We start from the raw sequence: 12,321 nt of genomic DNA, 5'->3' as shown, positions 1-12,321 counted from the left end.
CACAAAGCAAAACAAAGCAACAAAAGGCATAAAAACATAGATAGATTAGTTGATATTTTTTTGGTGGATGAAGTTAGAGAAAATCTTCTGCTTATAGTGTTTGGGTAAAAGCTTGGAGCATAAAAATTTGATCAAATCGTAGCCTTGGCATAGGTGGTAGTGGTGGCATCGTGACGACGGGGCCAGGGAGAAAGTCAAACCTTGGAGAAGAGAGAGAGAGAGAGTTTGAAATATTCAAATAGGCTTGGTGAGAGAGAAACCGTTGAGTTAACTATGGTTTGAATCCAGATACTAGAGTTTTACATTTTAATTGACGTGACACGTTTTGACCCTTGATAGTTTTCAAAATGATGCTGTCTGTGAATTGGACGCTCTCCATTTCAAAGGGAAATGGAGAGGATTTGGATCCCACTTTAATCATGTTGTTTAATAACAAAACTATATATCTGAAAGGCTTTTAAAAAAAAAATAATAAATCGTTTGCCCTTTCTCCTATCACTAAACCTCCGTTCAATATGATAAGAAAAAAACTCCGTTCAAAAAATCATTCCAGAGCACATATTTATAACAGAGTAGTGCGTCTCTAACTCTATCACTTCTTCGCTGCAAATAAAATCCATACTATCCTCTAATGAGCAGATATGCTGACCGATTTCATCGCTGATATAGTAAGCAGATTAGTGGTCAAGAGTGTCGTATGTTTTTTCTGCATTTCAAAGCCATGGGCCAAACTATTCAAAGCCTGGAGTCATCAATACCCACTTCAAGCGCTCCATCAACAACGACAGAGATTGCACCATAATCATTGAACAAAAACCTTGCGTTTGGTCCTTATTTTTCCGCAATTATAATGAAAATTGCTTGCCTGAGGCCATGGAAATTTACCCGACACTGCAAGGTCGTCATCGAAAAAGGGTGACCACAATCGTGGATTACTGCAATGGCTTGGTCTGCCTTTGTAATTGTGACGAAGAGATCGCACTTTGGAATCCATTGATAAGGAAGTACAAGAAATTGTCAAGTGAACCAGTAAAGAAGCGTTGTACCTAATCACACGAAGCAAAGATTCTGACGCTCCATTGCACAACATTCTTGCTTTTGATTTTGCAAAGGAGAATTTTCGTGTTTATTAGACACCGCTTCAATAAATTGAATATGATAATCGGAAGACGTGTTTGGGAGTGTTAGGAGGATGCCTATGTTATGTTGTGAATGCTTGGAAGACGTATAATAAAATTTGGTTGATGAAGGAATATGGAGAAGAGAGTTCGTGGATACAAGTTTATAAAATTGATCTACGTGCAAATACAATTGCTTCGAATTTGAATTCGAATTTTGAGTATTTGAACGTGTATTTGAAGCCTCTAAAGTTTTCCAGGCATGGCAAGAAAGTTCTGTTGGTTTATTGTAAGAATCTTTTTTGGTATGACAGAAAACAAAAGAAGCAAGAGGCTTGAGAGTCAGAATTTGCCTGTTGTGTTTACGCCTCTAACTTTTATTGGGAGCCTTCTTTTGCTTGATGGTGATAGTGTCATTGATCTGAAGGAATAGAAGCGGAATAAGTAGAGGTAAAACTAAACCAATGGGGTTTAATGATTTTTTTTTCTTAAATGTCTATGTTAGTATTTGTTTAAATCTTTACAAAGTGGATGGGTTATAATGTTTGAGCCTTTGTTTAAAGTTTTACTAATTGCTTGATTTTGCACATTACTTTCTATTATTGAATAAGAATTTAGATTCTATACTTCTGATTTATATATAATAAGTTGTCATTAGAATAAGGAAATTATTATAAAAATTTCTTCTAAATAGCTTCAAAGTCAAAATATACTACAAGGAATGCAATCTAAATTTGAACTTGATTTAATGTTAACCATTTCTTGAGGCACCATTTAATTAGAGAGTCAATCATTGTAGGACACTGAAAGCTTGGATTTGTGTTAAAAACACAAGAGCTGTTTAGACCCCCAAACTCAAGATTACGGCTCGATTGATTTTACTTTTACTTAAACTAAGTGCGAAATAGAATAAATGCGAGTGAACACACAATAAAACTACTCTAAGCCATATTCAACAAAATACAGCAGTAAAATGAAAGCTAAAAGACTAAAGAAGAAGAATGCAAACACAAGATAACACGCCGATGTGTTATCAAAAAGGAAACTGAAGTACTCGGCGTAAAACCTCTCTGTCGCCCTCCAAGCGGTAAATCGATCCACTAGACAATCAGTTGGGATACATGAATAGCAAAAGACCCTCCAAGCCTAATCTACCCAATGCACCTAAGCCCTCCAAGCTCCAAGCTCCAACTCCAACAAGGCTTCTCGGAACCGTGTCTTGTCTAAGTCTCTAGATCCCGCAATATGCCCAATTGTATCCGCCAAAACTTGGCTTCTTCCAATACTTCCCAACAACACCAAAACCTCACTTGACACTTAGAATTGGTGTGGTAAGTGTTTGGATTATCAACCTCTCAAGGATATGGAAATGGAGAGGTAGGAGTTGAGGAAAAACCACAATGGATTGTGTAGAGAATTATGGATATAACAATCTCTAACTCTCAAGGGTTGTGGTTAGGGTTTTCTCTCAGAAGCACTCCTCAACATCTGTGGGTAATGTGGGTATATATAGTGTAGGTAGAGATAGTGTGTATCAGATATGACAAATTAGCAAAATAGAATGTTTCACGGATATCTTGCGGGAAGGCCTTACTCGCGAAACACTTATGAAAACCAGTTGTCAACATCCTATCCTGACTCGTCGCATTCCAGTCATGTGCTGGGCATATGCTTCACTTCACGGGAAAGCTTCTTGTGAGCTACTAGCGAAAACTTCTTGCTTTTCACTTTGCCTTAAGTCTTCACACACTCTCTCTCTCTCACAACCTTTACAAGAAATCCCACATAAAATACAGAGTACATAAGATTGAATAAAATTACAATCAAATTTGGCACGGAATTAAAGCCAACACAAAATAGTTGTAAATTACAACTTAACAATCTCCCCATTTGGCTATTCCGTGACAAAATCCTTAAAACAGACTCTAAACTTAAATGTGAATTTGGGAACAATGGCAAAACTCACTCACACCTAAATCTAGAAGTTATGAAACACTTGGAACATATATACCTGTAACTTGAAACATTTGCACAAAACACATTAGACCTTCAAGGTAAATCAAGTGATAAAAGGACAAGTATAATGTAACAAGTAAAATGCGATCAAGTAAACATGATGAGAAACATGTGAGCAACTTGATCATATACCAAAACAGTCATATAGATATGACTACAATGATCACATAGCAAAGCAAATGATCATCCAAACACGCAATCAATAAAACATAATAACATAAGGATAAATGCATGTCCAACACATAAACACGATATGATGAGAGCAACAAAACATAGATACTAGACATAACTCAAAACACCATAAAGCAATGAGAAAACAAGCATAATGTAAAGCAAACAAAACAAGGTTTTCTCATAAAAGATGTCTTCTCCCCCTTGGTATATGCATCTCCCCTATGGTTTTCTCCCTCTACGAATGTACACGAGGTAGAATTTCTCCCCCTAAGAATGTGCACATGAGTCATATAATGCATTTACGAGCTTAGCTTAGTATGTATGCACATATATCTTTGTGAGAAAAATCTTAAAATCTATGTGTGACTGTTGTAAATCTATCTTCAAGCTTGTCATGAATGATTGGTCAATAGTTTTGTTGGTTTTGATACATGCATAAACTTATACCCACACTTTTTTTATGTTTTTGCTTAAAGAGCTCAATAAATGTAAATCTTAAAATAAAAAGAGATAATAAGTTGCAAAAGTTGTCACACAAACTAGTATTTGACTAGGACAAAGGGAAAGCAACTTTTATTGGAATGTATGGTGCTTAAAAAGCCAAAGGCTTATCTCAATATTGAAATATCAAAAATTTCAAGTACCGATCTCAAAATGAGATGTATTGTTCAAAAAATGATCAAATGTTATGATTCATAAAGAAGCCAAATGAAAAGTTTCAAAGATGTGTAATCATTTTCTTGTGGGAGGTCATATATGTTCATTTCTATAATTGAGATAGACCACTTGACTTAATACCAATTATGTATAACTTGATTGAATTGATCATTGAAACTTCACTCTGGACTAAGGACTATTCCACATTTGATACTCACACACAACACACAAGACTTTTGTTCAATGAATACTTATTTCATTTGTGTGATTGTACATGTTCAAAAGTGATGTGTGTGCGCTCAACCATTCGTGGATCAAACCAAAAAGATTTTTGTTCTTTTTGTTTGCTTTTGGAAGTGATTTGTATCACCCATAATTTTCAAAGTTTTTCAAGTTGTTTTTGTTTAAAAAACATGTTTTCTGGGTGTTTTCGTGACTTATTTCATGTGTAAATTCAGCTGCGAGTTAAGGGGTCTATTCTCAAGTTTTTCAACTTTGGATAGAGAGTTTCACGAGTAAGGCTTACCCGCAAAATTATCAGCAAAATTTCACTAGTTAGGTACCAGGGAAAATTAATTTTGCTAGTTAAGTTCCAGCGAAAATTAATTTTGCTAGTCCTAGCTTCCCACAAAAATTTCCAGATCAACATTTAAAGGACATTTCATGGGTTATTTGTTTTAAACTTCTCCCAAATCCCTGTTTCAATGTTTCTACATTAAAACCCAACTAAATTCAATTTTTTTTCATTTCAATAACATCTCTAAGGTAATCTTTAACTCTTTTCATTGATTTTGATCCTTAGATTATATTTTTTGGGGTTTTATGTTCATAGTTGGGATTTTCTCGAATGGGAGTTGGAAAATTTATTTTTTGTTAATTTTTTTGACTGGGTTTTGTTTTAAATGATGATTTGCTTTAGATGTTGGCCCCTTGTGGCGTAAATAACATGTATTTAGGCAAGATTTTCATATGTTCATGCATTGTTTAACATACATGTGCAGTGTGTGCACTCCAAGTGTTTGATAAAATGCTTAAATGACATGTTTTCATTGTTTTGGACTCTGGTAAGTACCAATTTTTTGGGGATTACCATGATTATGCATGTTTATCATGTTTTGATCGTTGGTTACGTGTTTTACACACTTTGCCCCGTGATTGCTTGCTCATGCATTGGTCATGCATCTCACATGCACACTAGATGCACACTAGATGCACATTAGTTGCACCTTTGCTACACACACTCTTACACTTGACATGTTTTGACATTCACTCATGCTAGTTAAGTCTTTTTAGACCTTTTAGCACATATAACATATTCTTGTGTTTATGTCATGCCTAGGTCTATATCATGTTCCATCATCCTTAGCATATCAAGTTTACTTTATGCTTTGTAGCATTCTTTGTTTTTGTCTTTTGTTTAAACTTCATTTTCTCATTCATCTTGCACACCTCATGCATCATCTTTTACACTTGTTCATATCTTCTTTTCTTTCCCTCCTTCCTCTTGATTCATTTGTCTATTCATGACAAAAAAGGGGAGAGTATACCGGTGTGTTTCGTCATTTCTATATGACTTATGCGCACATTCTTAGGGGAAAAAATTCTACCTCGTGCACATTCGTAGAGGGAGAAAATCATAGGGGAGATGCATATACCAAGGAGGAGAAGACATCTTTTATGAGAAAACCTTGTTTTGTTTGCTTTACATTATGCTTGTTTTCTCGTTGCTTTATGGTGCTTTGAGTTATGTTTAATATCTATCCTTTGTTGCTCTCATCACATTGTGTTTATGTTTTGGACATGCATTTATTTTTATGTTATTGTGCTTTATTGATTGCATGTTCGGATGATCATTTGCTTTGCTATGTGATCATTGTAGTCGTATCTATATGACTATTTTGGTGTATGACCAAGTTGGTCACTTGTTTCTCATCATGTTTACTTAATTGCATTTTACTTGTTAAATTATACTTGTCCTTTTATCACTTGATTTACCTTGAGGGTCTAACATGTTTTGAGCAAATGTTTCAGGTTACAGGTATATATGTTCCAAGTGCTTCACAACTTTTAGATTTAGGTGTGAGTGAGTTTTGCCATTGTTCCCAAACTCATGTTTAAGTTTAGAGTTTGTTATAGGGTGTTTTGTCACGGAATAACCAAAGAGAGAGATTGTAAAGTTGTGATTTACAACTATGTTTTGTGTTGGCTTTATTCCATGACAAAAAGTGTTGTAATTGCTTTAATTTTGTTCCTTGTGTTTTGTGGGATTTTATTGTATTGGGTTTAGTATTAAGTTAGTGAAGAATCGAGCATGAAATGAAGATCAGTGTATTTCATGACTAGCTCGCGAGAAGTTCACGAGAAGGGTTCCCGCAAAAAGGGCATGTGAGAAGTACATGACTGGAAGTTGAAGAGTCGTGCCAAGTTGTCAATTTCACGAGTAAGACCTTCCCACGAGATACCCGCAAGACTCTCTACTTGGAGGATTTTTAAGTATGACTTTCTTACCCTTCACCCATACTATATATACCCTTATTACCCACAAATGTAAAGGAGGCCATTCAAAAAGAAAAACTTTAGATAGGTTTTCTACAACACACACACCCATCTTTTAGAGAGAGAGAGCTACTCATCCTTAGTGAGAAATCATTCTAGTCTCTTCTCCTTCTCTCTCCCATTGTCATACCATGAGAGGAGATTTGTACCCAAATACAACCCATACATTTTTAGAGTGTAGAGAGTGTTATGGAGCTCAGGAAGTTTTGGGGATTTGCCCAAAGAAGTCGGTGAGGCTTGGCGGATGCAATTGGGCGTATTGCGGGATTTGTAAAGCTAGACAAGACACGGTTTCAAGAAGCCTTGTTGGAGAAGGAGCTTGGAGGGCTTAGGTACATTGGATAGATTAGACTTGGAGGGTCTCTTGCTATTTGTGTATTCCAATTTATTGTCTAGTGGATTGATTTACCACTTGAAAGGTGGCGGAGAGGTTTTTCGCCGAGTTCTTTGGTTTCGTCTTCGATAACACATCAGCGTGTTATCTTGCATTCGCATTCTCTCTTCCTTTACTCTTGTACGTTACTTTTATTGCTTATTGTTCATGCTTATGCACTAGAGTAGTTTTATTGGTTTATTGAGCTTCATTTACTTTTGTTCTGCACTTAGATAAGTTAGAGTAAAAGTAACCAAACTGTAATCTTTTAATTGGGGGTCTAAACAAGCTCTTGTGTTTTTACACAAATTCAAGCTTTTAGGCACAATAGATAATTTTGTAAGAGAACTAAAGAATGAATACTCCATCAAAAAATAGAGATAGCACAAACCTCTTTTAAATGTTCTCCATTCAGTTAAATTATATTATCCTACTATTAGAATTTCAACGTATTTTATAGATAGCAATACCTACAAGTAGGACAAATGAGTAGCTGTACAACTTGAATTGAACAAATTTTAATGTATTTTATTTATTGAATTGTAATGCTAAGTTATTGTCTTCCAATATGTAAAATGTTACTGCGCATTGTGCAGGTTAAATGCTAATCAATCAATATATTACTAAAAGCTGAAGCGTAGCGTTTAATACTGCTGCTCTCACGTTGAGCCACGTCAACATCCATGTCATCATCTTTTTTTTTTTTTTTCCATTTTCTTATAATTATTTATAATTTTTTTATTTCATATTTACACTTCTCCAACCTTTCTCCCTCCCTTACCTTTTCATCTCCCCACTACTTCTCTAACCTTTCTCCTTCTCTCATTCTCTCACCTTCTCATCTCTCCACTACTCTCTACATTAATATCATTCTTCATCTTTCCCTTCATCTTCCTCTATTTTTGTCTCTTTTTATTCACACTCTATTACTATAAATTCGTCACTATCTCATTCATTCCATGCATAGTTTTCCCTTACAAAAAAAAAAAGGTTCTCTCTCTCTCTCTCTCTCTCTCACACACACACACACACACACACACACACACAATTTTTGAGTGGATTTTTATTTTTTATTTTTCTTGCATCTTCGCTTTAGGTTGATAACTTTTTATATTCTTTAATCTACTTTAGGTTAATGCGATTCAGTTTCTCTCTCTCTCTCTCTCTCTCTCTCTCTCTCTCTCTCTCTCTCTGATTGTTAAATGTTATCCTATTGCATTATAAAGGATTAAATATAAAAAAATAATATTATTCTAATACATAGCATGATTTGGATAATTTAATTTGGCAGTTACTGTAATTTGATAGCATGATTTTTATAGTGCTCAATTTAGATGTTAAACTATGAGACTTTAATCATTTTTGTTTATTTTTTAATCCTTTGTGGTGGACAAAGTACTTTTAATAGTATTAAAAGTACCCTATAATGCAATTTATTTAGAGACAAGCAAAGGTTGGCTAAACAAAAGTTATTGGATGAGAGACAAATTTTATCTTTCGCAATTTTACTTTAATTATTATTATTATTATTATTTTATAACAATGCATATATAGAAATTTAATTCTTAGATTTTGCTAATAATTGATTATTTGATAATATGTTTTGGGTGGATTAAATTACAATTTCCGCAAAGAAAATAACCTTAGTAGATTATAAATAACAATTTTTTTTTCCTAATTGGTCCAATTAATCATAGTTAAGTTTTATTAGTTTTTTTAGTTACTTTTTTCAGTGTTTTGGATTGTAGGCAGAAAAAATAAGTTTGAGGAAGTTTGTTTAATACTAAAAGAATAATTTTTAAATTTTCTTTTCTTTTTAATGATTCACAAAATGTTATAAATAACTTTTATTAAAAAATAAATATTTTCGTTAAATTGCCTTTTGAATTTTTGAGAAAAATTGTATTTTTTTTTTTCATTTTAGTACGACAAAAATTATTAAATTTATGATTGTTTCTATATTACATTTATGATTATTCTTCTAATGAGGTTTTGCCATGTGGCACTTTATTAGAGTGATTTGCACTTAGCTTTTGTCTCTTTCTTCTTCTCCATTTTCGCCCCAAATTTGCTTTAATCAATTTCAATTATTCAATATTTCCCTCTAATATTTCCAATAAACTCTCCTTCCTCATTTATTACTTCAACTCTCTATTAATTCTGTCCCAGTGTTCCACGTATTATATATTATCCATCCACTCACAAGACTTCTCATCTCCTTATCAAAACAAAAAATGGTTAACAATTCTCCCTTTATTTACTTTCCCATTAAATCACATTCATCATTTTGGCCCTCCTTTAACTCTATCTTTTTGGGCTCTTCCTCTTCTTATCAAAACCTTCAATGCCTGCCCCTTTGGAATTAAATCCCATTCATTTGTTTTTTATTTATTTATATATAGATTTCCAATTCTCTCTCCACCACTGCAGAAGTCGCCAAAGTACAAGCAGAGTTGGAAAGTCCCTTTAAGGTGAGTTTTGCCTTTTCTGTTTTCCCCTCCATCTTCATTGGTTTGTTTGGTACAAATTTCATTTTCTCCCATTATGCAGAAGATTAAATGTTTGATTTTAACATTATAAAAAACTCTAATTGCTCGCTGCTGGACAAAGGAAAGTGTTGCGGTAATATAGAGGATGCAAGTGTAAAGCGTTTGTAGGTGGCTTTTTGTGTAATGGGTCTTTCAAAAAATATATTATTATTGTTTTACAAGGCTCATGGCATGATATATTATGGTTCAATTCCTGATTCATTTGGAATATTAAAAAATGTGATAAAAATAACATAGATAGATAAAATAGGAAAGCAACTAGACCATGTTGATTTATTTTATAAAATGTCAATGTTTATGCATATTTCTTTTGTGTGTCTCCTTATATTCAATTATATAAACATTTTAAATGTTTTAAAAACTCTTTAAATTGATTAGAATGGAGAATGTTAATATATGAAGCTCAAGAAGTATTGCCAAGATAATAGGGATGTTTTTTAGCGTTAGCAAATCAGTCAATACTGCATTGCTCTCGGGTATAACTTAGAAAAATGGTATGTGCATATAACTCTTTTGGTGTTTATTTTATTTTTTTTTTTATTTTTTTTTTTGTAGGAATTTTGATGTGAAGTAAGGAATAAGTATTTCATGGCCATACTTCTTACTTGGATGTTTTCCGATGACTCTTTGTAATGTACACATTTTGATTACTTAAAATTTTTCATATAGATGTTGAATTGGATCTGTAGTTAACTTTTTTGTTTAGGCTTGGTGCATCACAAAGAGGTCCCCTCTTCTCAACAATGTCCAACTCTCTATTCACAATCAATGTAACCATTTTCCCTTTATGTAATAAAAGAAGTGTTTGTCTTCAACTTGCTAAGTTGCTAGGTTCTTTTTCTATGATCACAGGTTTAAATGTTGTGCTTTGGGTGAAAGCCGAATACCCTGAAGAGGTAGGCGATTTCAAAGCTACTAAATGATTCTTCAGAGAACAAGAGTAGTAAAGTTGCTTTGGAAGAACCATGATTTTCTTAAAGTCAATCAATGTCCATGTAACTAAATTTCAATAAGCAATGAGTAAAATGTATAAATTTTTTTGCTCATAAGTGTTTCATTTTTTTTCCCCCTCTGACTTCTCCATGAGATGGGAATTTGGCATATAGTTACAAATTTTTCGGGATAATTAGCCCACTAAGAGTTTCCATTTCCGTATTGCACATGTATATATTCCAATCAATACCTCAGCATAATGAAGCGATTCTTCATTATTCCATGGTATCACAAAAACAAACGTTGGTGTCAAACCAGATTTAGCATATGAGCATATGCATATGATCTAGATATTTAGATAATTTACATAACTTTTTTTACAAAAGTATAGACTGTATGATAAATTGCAAACTAAATCATGTTCAAATGTACACATCTAAATGTTGCTTTGACCATGGTGTCATTTCTCTTTCCTAGAACAATTCAGGTTAAAAAAATGGACATTTATAAATAGTTTTGTCTTGAATAAGTTTACATTTTATAAAAGTAAACTGTTTATAAATGGAGTTTATAAAAGCAAACTGTTTATTATGTAGGTTAACAATTAATTATTAATCTCTTAGCTTACAAAATATATATTACATTATATCAGTTATGAATAATGCTAGAGATACAAACTATTTTATAAAAAAAAATTTACAAATTACTGATGTGGTGAGTGATTATTGGTAAATGAAAAAGTGATATTAATGATGGGCCTAGATGAAAACCAATAAGAGATTGACCAAATCAATATTTTGTAAAAATGTTGTAAAATAGTTTGTGACTGTAGCATTACTCATCAATTTTACCCCATTAGAAAAATAGATATATAATTTTGAGTTTTAGACTAATAATTATAAGTTCCATGTACTTATTTCTTCTTTCACTTATCAATAAATAATAAATAAATAAAAACAACGTCAAAATTTTCCGCGCATCGCGCGGGTTTACGGCTAGTACAATATAATTTTAGAGTATGGCGTCATTTCTGTATATATGATGGTTCTTTATCATCAGGCCAAAACATCAATAAAATTTAATATTCTTCTATAATACTATTAGATGAATAATATTAAACCCATATTTTTCTACAACAACTAGAAGAAGATAATAACAACAGTAATAATTATGTTTATGTGACCTTTAAGGAGAATATGAAGACTACTTCTGGTATTTTTCTGCATGTCAAAGTCGAATTTATCAAATATAGCATATAGACATTATGACTAAAGTGATAAACACAAAAGGAATATAAGAATTAAAAATAAATTAATATTCTTTAAATTTATAACAAAATATTTAAATGCAGGCATTTTCTTAGCATTCTTTTTGGATTTTGATCATTTATGCAGTATTGCAATTTTCATCTTAATAACATGCCTAAAAAAAGAGAAAAAAGAGACAATATATTAATAGCTTATATGGTTATATTCCTATTGCCATTCACCATTTTACAGGATGTCTTGCACATGGGTCACACATATGGGGAAGCTTCATTTAGCAACAAGTGAAAATAAAACATATTACAAAGATGAAAAGCGGATCAAATGGGACAAGAAAAAGTGCTTCTGCTGCATTACATATATCCCAATCCCATTCTTCAACCATCGAATCAGATAAAGTTAAGACTTAAGAGAGAGTAGTTCATCACCAATAAACCATATAACAAATAATCAAAGCCAGGAGTGAGATACATCCGAATACTTCAGATACTTCCCAAAACTGATGTCCAAAATAAGAACTCTCCAACCTGCTATATGGTTGAAATTATTTTAGTTCTTTAACATATCAAAGCACCTAGCAGTAGCCAAACTATTATCACAAGACAGATTACAAAACTATTTTGAATCAATCAAGGCTATTTCTCTATAAAATAAAAAATAAAAATAAAAACTAAGAACAC

This window comes from Quercus lobata, chromosome 5 (assembly GCF_001633185.2).
Source record: "Quercus lobata isolate SW786 chromosome 5, ValleyOak3.0 Primary Assembly, whole genome shotgun sequence".
In the NCBI taxonomy this organism is placed as follows: domain Eukaryota; kingdom Viridiplantae; phylum Streptophyta; class Magnoliopsida; order Fagales; family Fagaceae; genus Quercus; species Quercus lobata.
Note: the sequence above shows the minus strand (reverse complement) of the source record.